The following is an 18,541-nucleotide window of genomic DNA, read 5'->3' as shown; positions in this document are numbered from 1 at the left end:
TCTCTCAAAGCATGGGCCCCAGCAATTAGGACATCCTGGTGGCAATGGGTCAGGCTCATGCCATGGAACACCGATTCTGGGCCCAGAAAACAAGCACAGACTGGTGGGACCACATAGTGTTGCAGGTCTGGGATGATTCACAGTGGCTGAGAAACTTTTGCATGCATAAGGGCACTTTCATGGAACTTTGTGACTTACTTTCCCCTGCCCTGAAGCACAAGAATACCAAGATGAGAGCAGCCCTCACAATTCACAAGCGAGTGGCGATAGCCCTCTGGAAGCTTGCAATGCCAGACAGCTACCGGTCAGTCAGGAATCAATTTAGAGTGGGCAAATCTACTGTAGGGGCTGCTGTGATCCAAGTAGCCAACGCAATCACTGAGCTGCTGCTATCAAGGGTAGTGACTCTGGGAAATGTGCAGGTCATAGTGGATGCCTTTGCTACAAAGGGGCTCCCTAACTGTGGTGGGGCAATAGATGGAACGCATATTCCTATCTTGGGACCAGACCACCTTGGCAGCCAGTACATAAACCGCAAGGGATACTTTTCAATGGTGCTGCAATCACTGGTTGATTGTAAGGGACGTTTCACCAACATCAATGTGGAACGTCCGGGAAAGGTGCATGATGCTCACATCTTCAGGAACTCTGGTCTGTTTGAACAGCTGCAAGAAGGGACTTTATTCCCAGACCAGAAAATAACCACTGAGGACGTTGAAATGCCTATCTGTATCATTAGGGACCCAGCCTACTCCTTAATGCCATGGCTCATGAAGCCATACACAGGCAGCCTGGACAGTAGTCAGGAACTGTTCAACTATAGGCTGAGCAAGTGCAGAATGGTGGTAGAATGTGCATTTGGACATTTAAAAGCGCGCTGGCACAGTTTACTGACTTGGTTAGACCTCAGCGAAACCAATATTCCCACTGTTATTACTGCTTGTTGTGCTCTCCACAATATCTGTGAGAGTAAGGGGGAGACGTTTATGGCGGGGTGGGAGGTTGAGGCAAATCACCCGGCCATTGATTACGCGCAGCCAGACACCAGGGTGGTTAGAAGAGCACAGCAGGGCGTGGTGCGCCTCAGAGAAGCTTTAAAAGCCGGTTTCATGACATGATGTTTCTGTTTGTTTCTCCTTGATGAAAACCCGCCCCCTTGGTTCACTCTACTTCCCTGTAAGCCAACCTCCCTCCCCTTCCCCCTTCGATCACCACTTGCAGAGGCAATAAAGTCATTATTGTTTCAAAATCATGCATTCTTTATTAATTTGTCACACAAATAGAGGGATAACTGCCAAGGTAGCCCGGGAGGGGTGGGGGAGAAGAGAAGCACTGGGTGGGGTGGTGGAGGAGGGGGACAAGGGAAGGACAAGGCCACACTGCACTTCAAATGCCAGCCTTCTGTTGCTTGGGCAGTCCTCTGGGGTGGAGTGGTTGGGTGCCCGGAGGGCCCCTACACCCCCCGTGTTCTTGGGTTTCTGGGTGAGGAGGTTATGGAACTTGAGGAGGAGGGTGGGCAGTTACACAGGGACTGCAGCAGCAGTCTGTGCTCCCGCTGCCTTTCCTGCAGCTCCACCAGAAGCCAAAGCATATCAGTTTGATCCCCCAGTAGCCTCAGCATTGCATCCTGCCTCCTCTCATAGCGCTCCTGCCACCTCTCATCTTGCTCGTCTCTCCTGTCCTCACGTTCATTTTCTGCTTTCCTGGACTCTGCCATTGTTTGCCTCCACACATTCTGCTGAGCTCTTTCAGTGCGGGAGGACTGCATGAGCTCAGAGAACATTTCATCGCAAGTGCATTTTTTTTGCCTTCTTATCTGCGCTAGCCTCTGGGATGGAGATGATAGGGGGAGCGTTGAAACATTTGCAACTGCGGGAGGAAAAAAAGGGATAGTAGTATCTAAAAAGACACATTTTAGAGAACAATGAGTAGACTCTTTTACGGTGAACCAAGCTGTTAACATTACGTAGCCCGTGTGCTTTCGGTACAAGATCGCATTTTGCCTCTTGTATTGAGGGCCTGCCGGTTTGGTGTGAGAGATCACACATGCAGGGCTGGGCAACAGAATTTGGCTTGCAGGCAGCCATGGTAAGCCACAGTCTTTCAGCTTCTTCAACCTTCATAACACGTGGGAATGGTTTCAAACAGCAGCACCCTCCTTTCCCATACCAAGCACCCATTGGGTTAGCCATTTAAAAGAAGGGGCTGTACTGGCCATGAATGCATCCCAAGTCTTCAGGGCAAATTAATCATTAAACACGCTTGCTTTTAAACCGTGCATTATATTTACAAAGGTACACTCACCAGAGGTGTCTTCTCTGGCTTCATGGTCCAGTAGTCCACCTTGGGAAGGTTGGGAGGGTATTGGCTCCAGGGTGATAAACAGTTCCTGGCTGTCGGGGAGAATGTTTTCTCCGCTTACCTGCTGTGCACTATCCTCCTCCTCCTCGTCGTTCCAAAAATCCTCATGCCTGTTGCATGAGACTCCCCCCTTGCAGGTGTCCATGGACAGGGGTGGGGTAGTCCCCCCTAGAATTGCATGCATCTCATCATAGAGGTGGCATGTCTGGGGCTCTGACCCGGAGTGGCCGTTTGCCTCTTTGGTTTTTTGGTAGGCTTGTCTGAGCTCCTTAATTTTATGTGTCCCTGTTGTAGCCTCTGTCCAACATGCCCTTGAAGATTTTTGCAAATATTTTGGCATTTTGTCTTTTGGAACGGAGTTCTGATAGCACGGATTCATCTCCCCATACAGCGATCAGATCCAGTACCTCCCGTTCGGTCCATGCTGGAGCTCTTTTGCGATTCTGGGACTGCATGGTCACCTGTGCTAATGAGCTCGCCAAGCTGGCCAAACAGGAAATGAACTTCAAAAGTTCCCAGGGCTTTTCCTGTGTACTTGGCTAGTGCACCTGAGTTGAGAGTGCTGTCCAGAGCGGTCACAATGGAGCACTCTGGGAAAGCTCCTGAAGGTCAATACCGTCAAATTGCATCCACGCTACCCCAAATTTGACCCGGTGATGTCGATTTCAGTGCTAATCCCCTCATTGGGGAGGAGTACAGAAATCAATTTTAAGAGCCCTTTAAGTTGACAAAAATGGCTTCGTTGTGTGGATGGGTGCAGGGTTAAATCGATCTAATGCTGCTAAATTCGACCTAAACTTGTAGTGTAGACCAGGGACTAGTTCTTCTGTTATGAGAAGTACTGAACAACACTTCCTTTTCTACTTTCTCTACACCAGTCATGATTTTATAGACCTCAATCATATCTCCCCTTAGCCGTCTCTTTTCCAAGCTAAAAAGTCCCAGTCTTATTAATCTCTCCTCATATGGAAGCCATTCCATACCCCTAATCATTTTTGTTTCTCTTTTCTGAACCTTTTCCAATTCCAATATATCTTTTTTGAGATGGGGCGACCATATCTGCACACAGTATTCAAGATGCGGGCATGGATTTTTATAGAGGCAACATGATATTTTCTGTCCTATTATCTATCCCTTTCTTAATTATTCCTACCATTCTGTTCGCTTTTTTGACTGCCTCTGCACATTGAGTGGATGTTTTCAGAGAACTATCCACAATGACTCCAAGATCTCTTTCTTGAGTGGTAAAAGCTAATTTATACCCCATCATTTCATATGTATAGTTGGGATTATGCTTTCCAATGTGCATTACTTTGCATTTATCAACATTAAATTTCATCTGCCGTTTTTGTTCAACATTAAATTTCATCTGCCAACAGTCACTCAGTTTTGAGAGATCCTTTTGTAGCCCTTTGCAGTTTGCCGGAGTTATAGAAAATTATATGTTATAGAAAACATACTAAACTACACAAGATCAGACCCTAGTGTAGCAAATAATATCAGAAACTAGTGAATAATATAATGGGCCACTTCATCAGTTCAATTGATTTTGATCATGATATGTGGTGCATGTGAAATCAAGAAGCATATATGGCAACCCTTTAAGGGCCTGGAAGAACATACCATCTCTTAACTTTTATTAATCCTGGAAAGTCCAATGACCCATAACTATAAATTTTATCTGAAGGGCAAGTTAAACTAATTGTGCTTCTGGGTCTTCCATGAGGATATTTCTGTCTCATATTCAGCTTGCTCTCTGTGAGTTTTTAGCATTGTCCCTTTTTCTTGTCTTTTGTTTTAACATCTTCTCTGTGAATCTGAATTGGCCTTCTATATTTTCTTTCTCTTTTTGCTTTTCATTCATCTTTTCTTAGAATGTAGGCATGGCCCTTCATAAAAAACAAACAAGAAAAAGAAGGGCCTTTAAGTTCCTCCAGCACACTTTTGATTAGGCTGGTTGGGGGAAAAAACAACCCAAAATTATTTTAAACTGATTTAGCAGGGCTGGAATGCACTACCGCATATAAACAGACCCAAATACAGACTGCAATAAAATCAGTTTTAATTTCCAATTAGAGAGAAAGAAGTACCAGAAGTAAGTGTCCTTTTACTCTCAGCCATTGATTTGCCTGGGGCAGTACAGTCACTAATTCCTCCCCCTTCAGAAACAAAACAAAACAAAAATAGCAATTTTAACAATAGGAAATATTGCTGACATGGCAGCTTTAAGTGTAGGTTTCAATATTCCACTAATACAAATAGGCAGTAGGCATCCTGCAAGAAAGTTTTTAAATAGGTCAATACTAAGAGAAATTTCAAAGTACTGGTCAGAACAGGTTCAACAATGTTGGAAAGCACCCACATACCAAGGAAGGTAAAATAGACTTACTCTGTCATTGATGAAACTTCAATTGACTTACCTCAGGGATGAATGTGGCCCAGTGGCATTTCTTTCTTTCTTTTACAAGCAGTACTGTGACTCAGGAATGTCACCACTGCTATTTTTAGCCCCACAAGCCTAAGTCAATTGACCCGGGCTCTAAGACTCGGCACCTCAGGATTGATTTGAAGTGTAGACATACTCAGAGGTACTAAATGATGTTGCATACCTTTTTAGGCTAACTAGCATCCTATTAGCAGAAGAAAAAAAATCACTTCTGAGTAAGCTAACAATTTTTCCTAGGCACAGGATACAGTGAACAAGCTACAGTAAGACTGGAATAAAGGTTGTCAGAAGATAACCAAATCTAACACAGCACTGGAGAGGAGCAAGAAGCTGCCAGATCAGGCTAACATAGAATCATAGACTATCAGGGTTGGAAGGGACCTCAGGAGGTCATCTAGTCCAACCCCCTGCTCAAAGCAGGACCAATCCCCAATTTTTTTGCCCAGATCCCTAAATGGCCCCCTCAAAGATTGAACTCACAACCTTGGGTTTAGCAGGCCAATGCTCAAACCACTGAGCTATCCCTCCCCCTAACAAAGCAACTCTGATGCTCAAACCAGTCCCCATGAGGCTTTGCTGTCAGAGCAGGTGCAGCACGTCCTGGATCCATAGTCAGAGGAGCCATTTGATGATGCCCAGAGGAGCAGCCCACTGTGGAAATGGGAGCAGCAGCAAAAGGCAGAAGTAGCCCCACAGCCTGGTAAATATTTGGCTCCATGTCTGCTATTAATATATAAATGAGAGGGATTTCCAGGTTATGACCCAAAGCAGTGATTATTGCAAGCCATGAGTAGCAGCTTGTATCCGTTAATGTTGGAATGCATGCCAGCACTTTGGATTCTCCCTACCCCCAATTCCACATGGAATTCAAAATCGATACCAGAAAGCAAAAACAACACTTAAAGTAGCATTTTAACATCAAATTTTTACTAGATAGTTGCACATTCTTACCAAGACATGCTGGGGTCTTAAAAGTAAGAACCTTATATTGCCTTCCCTTTTAGTATGCTGCATTGTACAATTTGGCGACGTCACATAACCAGCTACCTGTAAACTGTACAAGGAGAAAGGGAAAATGTAGTGAATGGGAGACAAAAAATCACTGTCCAAAATATGGCTTGGAGGATTATACACAGTCCAAAAGTATGCCAGAGAAGTGGGCATGCTGGCTGTGTAGTTCTTCGAGAGTATGTACTGTCATGTGTGTTTGCATGTAATCCAGTAGATGCAGTCAGAGCAGACCATATTGTAAACTGCACATGCACCTGCAGAAAGTTTTCAGCAGGTTACGGGGAGGCAGTAATCCATGCAGATGTTAGCACGACATCCTGTTAATTCTCCCATACATTTTCACCCAATCCCAGCTGCTGGTCACTGCAAACTTTTCCTATAATAGGAACTCCAGATAGGTAGTTACATTCTGAGGCAGGGTATACTTCCGGGCCCTCCCCTGTAGGTCACCAGCCCCCACTGTGCTTGTAGACACATTGTTCAGTCACCATAAACCTGAAAACCTCTTTGGCGTACACTGCTGGGTTGCCCCTGGTAGTTTGGACTAGAGTGTCCCTTGGACTAGAGTGTTCCATTCAGGAACTTCCAGCATTGTTATGTTCTCCAGAATGTGGAATTCCTGAAAGGGTGGAGAAACCATCGGTAGTAAACCATGGCAACTGTCTCCCTCCCCCACTCCAAGGCTAAAATGGTCTGCAATATTTAAACATATCATTTATAAATTTTTCCCTTATCCTTATGAGTGCAGGATACACACTCTGCTTAATTCTGAGGGAGGAAGATAGAGTGCAGCAGAAAGACTTGTCTGCGAGGCTGCTTGCACTAATGACCGCAAAAGCTCAGGCTCGTGCTCCACCCGCACCACATCCTGAGTCCCCTCCATGGTACCATGTCCAGAAGATCAGGAACACACTGGACAATACCGTGGTTGGGTGGCCCATGCAATCAGAACTGAACACTAGTTGGACAGGGCAAATTTCCCCTCTGCAGTCTTCCATCCCACCCACACATCTCCAGAGCAGTGCCAAGCACATGCAAAATGTAGAAAGGCAAAGGAGAAGGGGTGGGGAGGGTCAAGGGACACATGGATGAAGGAGATTTATTTATTTGTTTTCATAAGTTTCACTGTTCAACGTTTACTTTATGCACTTTATTTTGTTATAGGGTTTTGTGTTTTAATGACACCTGGCCTGCTTTTCAATAATTACATTTTTAATGTATTTATTTATTTGGCAATACAGACATGATAACAAATAAAGGCACTTATTTCATTAGGTAACTTTATTACCCTCATTGCCTCACATCATATTACGTATATTTCAAAGAATAAAGATTAAGGCACAACTGGGAAGTTGTATCTAAACACAATTCCTCAAAATATCTTTTCAGACCAATCCATAATGAAAATCCCCAGTTCCCATCACACAAGCCACCTTTCCCGCCTCCCCCCCAGCCACACACACTGTATAAGCAGTCAACTCAACCATAATTGAAAATGTATCACAATCCCCCACTCATAGCGTACCATAATAGTATTTCATTTACCTTTAACATTGCGGTAGAAGCACATTCATAAACATACTATATCCCATCTTCTGCTAGTCCATAATGTGGCCACAGATGTGTAGTGATCAGAAGTGGCCAACTTCTAGATGATTATAGCCACCCACTTGTGAACCAGCATGGCCACCCTCATGTGTTTCTTGACAGTGGAAGGTTGGGGCAAGCTGCTTACAAAGCTCCAGAAATGTCTCTTTCTTCATGCAAAAGTTCTGGACCCCTTGCTAATCATGTCAGGGCCACATGACGATATGATCCAGAAACACCTGTCTACACAGGGGGCATCAGCAACTATGCAAAGAGTCGTGAGCAGCATCAACCAGTTGGAGTCTGCCATGTCTGTATCATCCTCTTCCTCTGATAGGTGCCTATAGTAATGCCACAGAAATGTCTACCAATGTCTCATAGAATCTGTGACCATTTCCTGACAGGAGTGAAAGCGGAAGCAGGACAAGTTTTCCAAATGGTGGCTCCTCCATGTTGCTGGCTATGATTGCCAGGAGAATGCAGAGCCAAAAGATGGATGTGTTGGCAGGCTGAGATGACTTCTGGAAAAGTGCTGTGGGATGGACAGTCAAGTTTTCCCCACATTGCATCACAAACAAAGGACTAGAGCAGCTACACCTCGGGAAGGCACGAAGCAGCCTGGGTTGGCTCAGGTCTGTGTAGTGCAGTGTGAGCATGGGTGTGAGACCCAGGTCCAGAAATTCTAACCCAGGGTCAATGTTCAATGTGGAAGCTCAGGTGCGGGCTTAGAAACATGGAGCCTGCATGCTTTAGTCCTACAGACCTAGTGTAGACATACCATAGCCAGACTGAGTCTGAAATGGAGTCTCTGGTGAGTTAGCTGAACTCTGCATTCAGGATGATTCCATATAGCAATGTTCTTCCAGGACATTTAGCAGTGGCAATGAGAGACACTTTTAAAAAAAAAAGTCACTTTATTTGGATGAGTGTAGTTTAAAAAGGGATTCCTTAGCAGTTGCAACAGCGTTACTATATAGCAAATGTATTCAGCAAACAAATAGACCTGTTTACATATAGATGCAAGAGAATTGGCCTTGGTTTGGAGTTTATTTGCAATGGCCTCCTGTGTTTGCAGCAGATTAGTGGTGGCCAGTGAGTTTGACAAAATATGGCATTTTTAAAAGTTGGTCTCTATGATGGTGACATTAGTTCGATTTAGTTACAGGAGGTGATATACTGATTCAGGGCTGTGCTAGTTTGGTCCAACAATTTAGGAAGATGTGAAGATTGATCATGGTGTTTGAAGCTTTCAATTCATAGAATATCAGGGTTGGAAGGGACCTCAGGAGGTCATCTAGTCCAACCCCCCGCTCAAAGCAGGACCAATCCCCAACTAAATCATCCCAGCTAGGGCTTTGTCAAGCCTGACCTTAAAAATATCTAAGGAAGGAGATTCCACCACCTCCCTAGGTAATGCATTCCAGAGTTTGACCACCCTCCTAGTGAAAAAGTTTTTCCTAATATCCAACCTAAATCTCCCCCACTGCAACTTGAGACCATTACTCCTTGTTCTGTCATCAGCTACCACTGAGAACAGTCTAGATCCATCCTCTAATTCTTAAAGTATAACATATTCAAAATATTTACAATGAACCTGCAGAAACTATCACATATTACTTAACATTTATATTGCCCAAAAGGTCTCTTAAGGACACTGCCAGCACAGATGGAAGTGCAAGCAGAGTTACATTCTGGTTCCTGCTCTACTCCTGACTCAGTGAAGCTGTCCCTTATTTAGGCAGGATTGTAGGATTACAGTCCAGTCCTTTGTGCTTTCTTATTTGGTCCTATAGAGATAGCTTAAAGATATTTTATTTAGCAGTTATGCAAGAAACCTACAGGCCTACCCTGTAAAATGTTTAGCTTAAGTAGTTAACTTAAGGCTTTGAGGTCTATGACCCTAGCATAAATTGAGTTACCCAACAGTGTTATTGGGGAACTGGGAATATTACGCTGAGAAGATTTTTGTATAAAATAATACTAGGTTACTGCAGGAATATGAACTGATGCCAGTTTTTAGATATTTTAGGATAGGAACATCTGCAAATTACAACCAGAAACTTTCCTGGGCAATGAATTGATGTATATGATAATAAGATGAGATCACTAATATACTAACCTATCAGATAAGGACACCCCCGACATTATTAGGGTGAGGAAGTTAGTTATGGACCAATGAGGCCATTCTAACTGCAAATGGGAACAGGACATCACAAGTACAGAGACAGTTGTATTCCTTTGAAGGCAGGCAGTTCAATTTTCTATTCACTGAGATTAATGGTCATCCCCTCTCACTTTCACAGGCTGAGAAACTGTAAAAAGGAACAAAGCAGACAGGAACAGCCTGTCAAATTGTAGAGCACTGGAAAGGTCACAGTAATACAGTTGCTGGCTGATGTCTTTTGCTGGGTGTATGATGGATTAAAAACTTCACTCTTGTGACAAAAATGATAATGAGAACACAAAATGAATCCAGCATTCTGACGGGGATTGGAATGAGAATCAGAACAGTACAAATTTAATCTAATCCCGTCACAGTGTTGGAACTTCAGTCACGAAGAATTTAGTTACATCTAGTGTTTTACACTTAATCTCCCGTACACTTAGTTTACATGGGAAAAGGTAAAGTTCTGATACTTTGAAGTTGTGAGAGACTTGCAGGTCCTACATTATTTTGCAGTCTAGGCCCCATAGCATAACATATTCAGCTCTAACTGTTATACCAATAAAATAAAAACCAGCAGGATCTTATTAAAGGGGAAAAGGCAAAATGCCACGTTTATTGTGAATACAGAAAGAATCATAGTAAGCAGTTAGTTATAGCTATAACATTCCATTCAATTTCATATTTATTCACACATGCATTCATACACACACACACACAGGTTCTGCAAGGTTGTTATCATAGTTACCAGCCTTAGAGTTGCTCATGCCAAGCCACTGGCCAGGTGGCCTGGACACGAGGAGGGAGCAGGGCCTTGTCAGATGCACATCTGATGCTCCTGGAAGTTGGTTTGCAGAATCAGACCCCAAAGTTCTCACTTTCTAGAGTCCATTTTTATAGGAATTTCTTCCTATGCCAGTCTGTGGGAATTGCTTCATCATGCTGTTGCTGAATCAATCAACAGATGGCACACTCCTGGCGGCTCCATGCTGCCAGATGTTATCTTGTTCTTTGGTTCTCCCATTCTTGAAGCTGTTGGGTGGATCCAGTCGCCCTCTGGGGGTCCTCTGGTTATTTCCACTTGACGCCTTCTTCAGCCGATGGACACTGGATTCTTCGGGTGGGACCTCCCTGATCATTCAGTTATTATCCACACGCATCCTCTATCTCTATTTTAATCACAATTGTTAACAAAGCGAGATGAATACAACAAAAGGGCGGGGAGTCTCTGGGTGCTGTTTCTGTTGTTACAGAGTATTGCTTTGTGTCTCTCTCTGTGTGACTAGTTGTTACAAAGAATTGCTTTGAGAACAGACTCTGTCTTAGAATGTACTAACACAAATAGCAGCTTGCAAGTTTCACACAGAGAGGGAGAGAAACGGTACCAAAAACCAAGAGAGCTCTTAATTAGTAATACCCTAGAATTTAAACTATGGGGAATCAAACTCATTTTTGATTTAATACAGAACTACTTTAATATGATCCAACATAACCTCCAATTTTGTACATGCAATTACTTGCATCCACAGAAATGAATGCACACTGGTGCACCCAAATTTCCAAATGCAAAATAAAAGAACACTTATTTCTTCATGTGTAGTCAGTGACATATGAAAAGTTGGAGGCCATCTTAAGACTGTGGGAAAAGCTTTAATCCAAATTTCCCTCACATTGCAGTGGCCTCGACCATTGGTTCACCTCACTTCCTCCTGTTCTCTCCCTGGGACACATAATGGTCTAGTGTCCTGTGGGTTTTAATACTTTGCTCTCATTTTGATTGTTGGATTTAGTGTGCAGGTGCCAGGCGGTGTTGGTGGCCTATGATATACTGGAGGTCAGACTAGATGATTTAGTGGTAGCCCTCTAGCCTTGAAGTCTGTCACTCTATGACAAATATTACCTTTCTTAATTTCTTCCATGAGAGGCTGAAGTCCAATTACCAATTTTACCAGCTTTAAACATTTGTTTTAGGTTCCAAAGTCATCCGAGCAGGTAAAAAGCACAAAGATGCTTTTTCAAATGACAGTCAAGTCACGAAGCAAACATGGGATTTCTCTCTTTTCAGTGGAAATTCAAGATGGCAGGTCACTCACCCCCCTGCAGATCTGTGTGGTATGCCACACTATTCCCATGTAAATTAGTTATTTATATTTTTTGGAGAAAGCTCTGTTTTCTCTAACCATCACAAAAGACTTGCCCCTTGAATATCCAGTTACTGTTACCTTAAAGGTCTAGAGGAAGGAAGATACAGCAGGTTTCTTTCAGGCATATGCCTAAACCTAAGCTGTTTATTTTACAGGCTTGCCATTTCACCTTAAGGAAAAGAATTACGTGCTCACAATTGCATTTAGCAATTATTTAGATTGGATTTATATTACAACTACATGAGATCTTGCACACAGCAGTCCAAGTTTCACTGACAGTTCCAGTTCACTTCTAAGTACAGCCTCCGAAGAACATCTCTAGAGCTACCTCTTGATTTCCTCCCTTTCTCATCAACTGTCATAAAGAAGATCTCAAAATTTTAAAACATAGTAAAATAAGTCTCGATACAATCCTAGCGCTTTTAAAAAAAACCACACCATGATTTTCATAGCAGTAATGTAGAAAAAAAATTATGCTGTGTGCAAAAAATATGCAAAATCAAGCACTACTGAAGTCTGCCAGCACTCTGAATCTGCTGAAAGTCCTAATTATCACGAGAAGATCCCATCCCATATACAACTCCCAATCTGGAGAGTTAGTGCTTCAGAAATATAAAAATATCAAGATCAAAAGTAGTTTCTTTTCCCACCTCCCAGTTATTCAATTGGTGCTGAAAACATACGTGAAACTGCAAATCAACTTTATGAAAAAATAATTCACCGATAAGTGCACAGCGATATCATTACATTATATAATACCAAATCAACCTTCCCAGACTCAGATATTAGTAGGTCTGTAATGTGCAAGGTGTGTTCCATATCATTTGCTATTGCAAAGCTATAAGTGTGTAATGTAAATATGTATAATTTATAGGAGATAGGTGAAAGGACACCTAACGTGTTTAGTGGTAACTGTACCTCAAACATGTGTAACTTCTGAAGGCACTCTTAAAATGTGTCCATATGAATATTATGACAAGGCCAGGTATGCTGACTGCAAAGATAGCATGTAAAAAAAGAACTGGCACCACACAGAAAAAGATCATGATACAGAAAAGAAAAAAATTATAAAGTCTTCTAAAAGGGTATAAAGTTAGATGGGTCTAGGATTATTCTAATGCATGTAATGGAAACAACAGTAAACTTATTGTATTTGCCTATTTTCTCTTCACTTTCTTTAATCTTACCTTTATACAGACTCAGTATCAGATACGGCTCTCTTCTCTCTCCCAAACCCAGTATACCTCTCCATCTCCTCTTCATAACGTAGCATTCCTTGAACTAATAAATTTACCGTAGCAATTTAAAAAACAAACATTCTTCCATTTGTGTTTACCCACATGTTAATGACCATGTATAAAATCCTTTCTCTATTCCCCTTGTGATAAAAGCTACTTCTATGGCTCCCATCAACTGAAGCAATTAATTGTATTGTAATGACTTGGGAGTTACAAGTGTAACCCTTCTGCCTGTCAGAGTTGGCAGCAACAAGGGCTGGGTTCAGTATCTAGGGGTTCCATTCCAATAACACAATGCAAAACTGGCTCAAGCCCCCACCTAGTGACCTGGGACGAATATATACCACCCCCGCTGGGCGCCTCCAAGAGGCAATACTTCCCTTCTCTCATGCACAGAGTCTGAGTGTAGCAAAAAGCCTTTTAATAACAAGAGAGAAACAATGTGGCACTATGTTGGGGAAACACAACCAACAGGATTCATAACACAACCCATGAGCAAAAAACCCACCCAAAGCAAATTGGGGCATGTCCTTTCCCTTTGGTTCTTGAGTCCAGCAACCCAAAATCACCCAAAGTCCCAAAAGTCTCTGTCCCTGGTCAGGCCAGCCCCAGAGTTCGAAAGTTTATCTGCAGAGTTTTACCTCCCATCCTGGGTGGAGATGGGGGCGGGGGTTAATGGGCACCTTACACGGTCCAAAGCTGATTGCCCCACCTCTCCATGGGGCTCCACTCTGCCAGCCACCCCCATGAGCTGCTCCAGGCATCTAACAAACCGCTCTGCTCCACCAGCTGCTCTGCTCTGCCAGCCGTCCCGCAAACTGCTCCACAATATATCTTCAGGCTGCCCCACTACTTAACACAAAACTCAGTGATTTCAGCTCTTAGTAAGTTTAGCTCTTTTGTGATTTCAGCTTGTAGTAGGGGAGCCTCAGTGCTGGAACCGCATTAGCCCAAAGTGAATTCAGCTCAGCAGCCTGTAACTAGACTCCTAATGGAGTCAAAAATAGCTCTAGTATTCCACAGTGGAGAGAGGAGGAAATACAATTAGCATGTAAGACCCTCACCAAGGGGCCCATATCACCAAATATTAATACCTGTCCCCAGCCTCTCTCCATTCACTGGGTTTTGGAACCCATGACCCTTGCCTAGCGAGTGCTGCTTAGTTGATGGTGAGTCCCTCCATCATAACAAAAGGCCAAGTACAGTTCCACTGTCCTTGAGTCACATAATCAGGATAATAACAGTTTATTCCTGCCCCAATAACAGAGAAACTGGGGCTCCTACAGTAGCCAAAGTGACCATCTAGGTAGGGTGGGTGTGCCTATGCAAATGAGATCAGCCCCTGAAGTTCTTTTCCACAACCCACCATGACTCACCACCAGATGTCAGGGTAGAGCTCATCCTGACTCTGCTTACACAAGCATATAGCTTCCCTGTATTGGACTGAATCAGAACATCTTAACTAGGTGTCGACTAAGGATTAACAGCCTAATGGTCGGGGCAGTGTTTCTTGAGAAAAAGAATCATAGTTCTGTTCCCGCTGCAATAGGTCAGGTTAAAGTCATTGTGTATACACCTCATTCTGCATGTGCAGTCAAAAAAAACCAAACAAGAGGGTAGGATACATAAAAAATAAGACAGCAAATAGCATTATATTTTCAGTACTACTTATATAAATGGATGGTATGCACTCACTTGGAATATTGTATTCAGGTCTCATCACCCTCAAAAGGATCTGTCAGAAAAAAAAGAGGATGAAAATGACTGAGATTATGAAGCAAGATTAAAAAGAAAGAATTGTTTCAAAAGAGAGGAAATTAACAGCATGCAGTGTTGTTAACTCTCATAATTTTATCACGAGTCTCACGATAACTGGTGCTTTTCTTAAAGCCCCAACCCCTGGCATCATGTAAATCTATGAGAATCTCAGCTTTTATTGGGGAAAAAAATAAGTTTCTGTCCCTCATGGTTGCTAAAAAGAGCTTGAGAACTTGACCCCCAATTGTCAATCAACAGAAGGTAAATCACAAGACCCAAATTTATTGTTTTTAAACATCTCATAACTTCAGGGGCCCTGAGTCATGATTTCTGGGGTTGGCCGTACTGAACAGGGAAGTATTAGAGAAGTATTCAAAATAATGACTAGTATGCAGAAGGTTGATCAGGCGCTCTGTAATTCTTTATTGTAACACAGGAACATCAAACTGAAAAGCAGTACAATTAAACATGGCAAACATATAATTAACCTGCAGAGCCCACTACCACAGGATATCACTGAGCCCAAGAGTTTTTTTAAAAGAAGGATTTTTTTAAAATTAGGCCATTCCATAGTTACCATAGACAGGATAAAAAGGTATCCTATGTAGGTACAATTGAATGGCTTTCCTTGAGGCTCCCCTAGTGAGAGTGTGCTGCAATAGAAGTTTCGTCACTTGGATACCTCCTTTGAGAGGATGGCTCCCATTGGTCAATCCGGGTATTTGCCACAAGCGCTTGGGTTGGCTGATGGGCATCATTAATTAAAAGCTGGGCTGCCTGGAAACAGGCCTATTCCTGCTCCATCCACACCCTCATGATTTCTTTTAGGCAGTAAATACAATCTGTTATCTGAATCAACCTAAGGTCTTTTGTTTTCCCAAAAGAGAGTTTCACAAGATCACAACTTTGGGCAGTAAGTCCCGACAGCATGGGTACAGGATACTGTATAATAAATTAGAAAAAGAGAAAGAAAGAGAGACAATAGTCTTCAACGCATGCTAACGTGATGGGTCAACACATACACTGGTGGAATCAACTGCATAAAAAAGGCAAGCTTCTTTTTTATGCATTTTATTTCTCCAGTGAAAGTGTGATCCCTCATGGTACCATGCCTTGAAGACTATTAACTCTAATTTCTTTGTTATTCTTTGGAACTTCCACCTGAGTAATGCCAAAAAGTTAGCCACATATGCTGAGCTATGTGAAAGTTATGTTAATGACTGGGTCAAAGCCCAGAGCACACGCATGTACCTGAAACGACCAACTTCTATTTATATAAATATTTTTGTGCTCATGAGTAAAAAACACAGAACAGAGTTTGGTTTGATTTTTTAAACTCAGGGGGGAAAAAAACATTGCTCCCAGGCTGAGCCTTATACTGCAAAAGCCAAATTAATCCCCATTCTCCCAAGAAAGCTTATAATAGAAATACCAACAGACCTGTAACTATGGTATTCAGGGGTGAATGGTGAAGCTGTCAGTGCCAAAGCTCCTTCAAAGCCACACAGATTTACTTATAGAAATTTCCTTGATAAAATCAATAGGTCTAAAAAGTTTAATAGGCAGCAGATTTCCCCTCTTATTCTCTTTGTCTTTCACAAAATATTTTACTTGTTGAAAATATTCCAAACTATTCAATCCTCCAGGGACAGCTGATCATTTCTTTCATTAATGAATTATTTAAAACCAGTGTACATTGAGCACAGCCTACAAAAAAATTATTCAAGCACTGTAATGTTATTTGCACTGGGAAAAATACTTGGGCTTAATAGTAAAAAGCAAAACTTCTGCAGCTTGGGGAAAAAATATCTTATGTTAGATTCAACCATGTTGTGCTTTGTTAAAGCTGGTCAAATAGTAAGAAAAGTTATTCGTGAACAGTTCACTAACTTCTAAATAGAATTTTACTTCATCCTTATTTGTACCCATTTTATTCACCTTCCATGAACAACTGCAAGTGAAGTTTTAATCATACGAATGTGGTGGAAAGCAAATTTTGGGTCTATAAAACAGACTTTTTAAAATCACCAGACAAATTTTTGTTGAGGTACAATAGAAGGCGTTTATAGAGGTTTTATCATCCAGTCAGGGAAAAGAAAAAAACAACATACAAGTTAGGTGACCTCTCACACAGCTTGAATACACAACACCAACAGTGAACAATTCACAAACAATACATATTCTAAATTTTGTTTTCACAAAACATTCAATTCAACAACTTTGGATAGCAAACAAAATAGTTCAAAAATCAGTGTGATGAGCTGCCTGCCCCTCACTGGGCTCTAAGAGGTTAATAGAGCCCTTGGGAGACTGCACAGGAGGCAGCCAATTAGAGAGGGGCTGCAAGGAGCAGCCAATCAGGGCTGGGCTGGCCCATATAAGAAGGGCTGCAGACCAGAGCACCTTCAGTCACTCCCTGGAGTGTGAGAAGGACTGGTTGCTTTGCCAGCTGAAAGCAGCAAACATCTTGGACAGAGCTGTGATGCTGGCAGAGACCTGGGGAGCTAAAGACAGCTCCTGGTGAGCTGCAGGGGTCTGCAGGCTGAGGCCCTGAGGCAAGGACAAAGAGGGTGCTGGGTTGTGAGGAAGTAGCCCAGGAAAATCTACTGAGGAGGGTGCTGCAAGCAGTGGCCATCTACAGGGTCTCTGGGCCAGGAACTTGCCACTGAGGACATGGCTGGACTAGGGGACTGTGACATTCCCCTGGAAGGGGGGTGCACAGAGTGCAGTACAGCCGGAGGGCTGTGTCATGCAGTCCTGGGAGCGACGTGGGTCACTGGAGCAGAAGCGACAGCGGTGAGACACCACCAGAAGAAGGTGCACTGGCTAGTCATCCAGCAGGGGGCATTGCAGTGGTGAGTCCCACCCCATCACAATCAGTCTCTTAAAACACTGTATGAACAAAAAAAGCAGCTGAAGACCAGATTCTCTCCCCCCACCCTCATCCATCTACCTTATTCCCTTGTTTCAAATGCCTGCTTAAAGTGTGTGTTTGGAGCAGGTGGTGCTATGTCTAATTCCACTGCACAGATCCATTATTTAAGAGCAGCTGCCAGTTTTGGTGATCTACTGCACCAGTAGTCCTGATTTAAGGGATGGGAATCTATTTTCCATATCTTAGTCCCTGAAGTTCTAGTACTTATCCCTTGACTAATCACTAGGAAAAGGCAAATTTCAAACAGAATTTCAGAGGTTTAGCATGCTTCTACAAATTGTATCATGAGCATAAACAAAAAATCCTGTTTAGTCTATGCAATATAAGGTCTACTGCAAATATGCCAGCCTCCTTCTTGCAATCATGTAGTCAACAAAAGTCTTCAAAAAACAAAGGTTTGAGTGAGGTCCCTATTGTATCCCACATTTCTCTAGCATCCTCTGAACTTATGTAGCTCAGTGAGTGAAATGCCATGCTCTCAAATTCCTCTAAACCTGCCGCTGAGGCAAGAGAATAGGGGTAATGTTATCCAGAGAGTATGAACATAAACAAAGCTTTTTGTTTCTGATTAAGCTTGTATGTACAGCCAGGACAGATCTATTTTGTATAACATGCATTATGGCTGCTCTTAATCAGATCATTAAAAAAAATCAAAGTTAAGGATTAATCTTCAGCTACAAGTTTTGAATATGACGTGACTGTGACAAATAGGCCTGTGTTCCTCATATCTTTAAACGTATGGGCCACATAGGAGCCCATAGAATAGCCATAACTTGTATTGCTACAAAGGGCTATGTGTATTTGTGTTCCTGGAATCACTGGGGAGATGGGGAGGTAATACAAAAACCTCAAGGCTGGCAATGCAGATAACCAGAGTTTGAAGCATGACCATATGAG

The sequence above is a fragment of the Natator depressus genome, chromosome 2 (assembly GCF_965152275.1).
Source record: "Natator depressus isolate rNatDep1 chromosome 2, rNatDep2.hap1, whole genome shotgun sequence".
Classification (NCBI taxonomy): Eukaryota; Metazoa; Chordata; order Testudines; family Cheloniidae; genus Natator; species Natator depressus.
The sequence above is the reverse complement of the archived record's forward strand: the minus strand, read 5'-3'. Positions refer to the sequence as shown.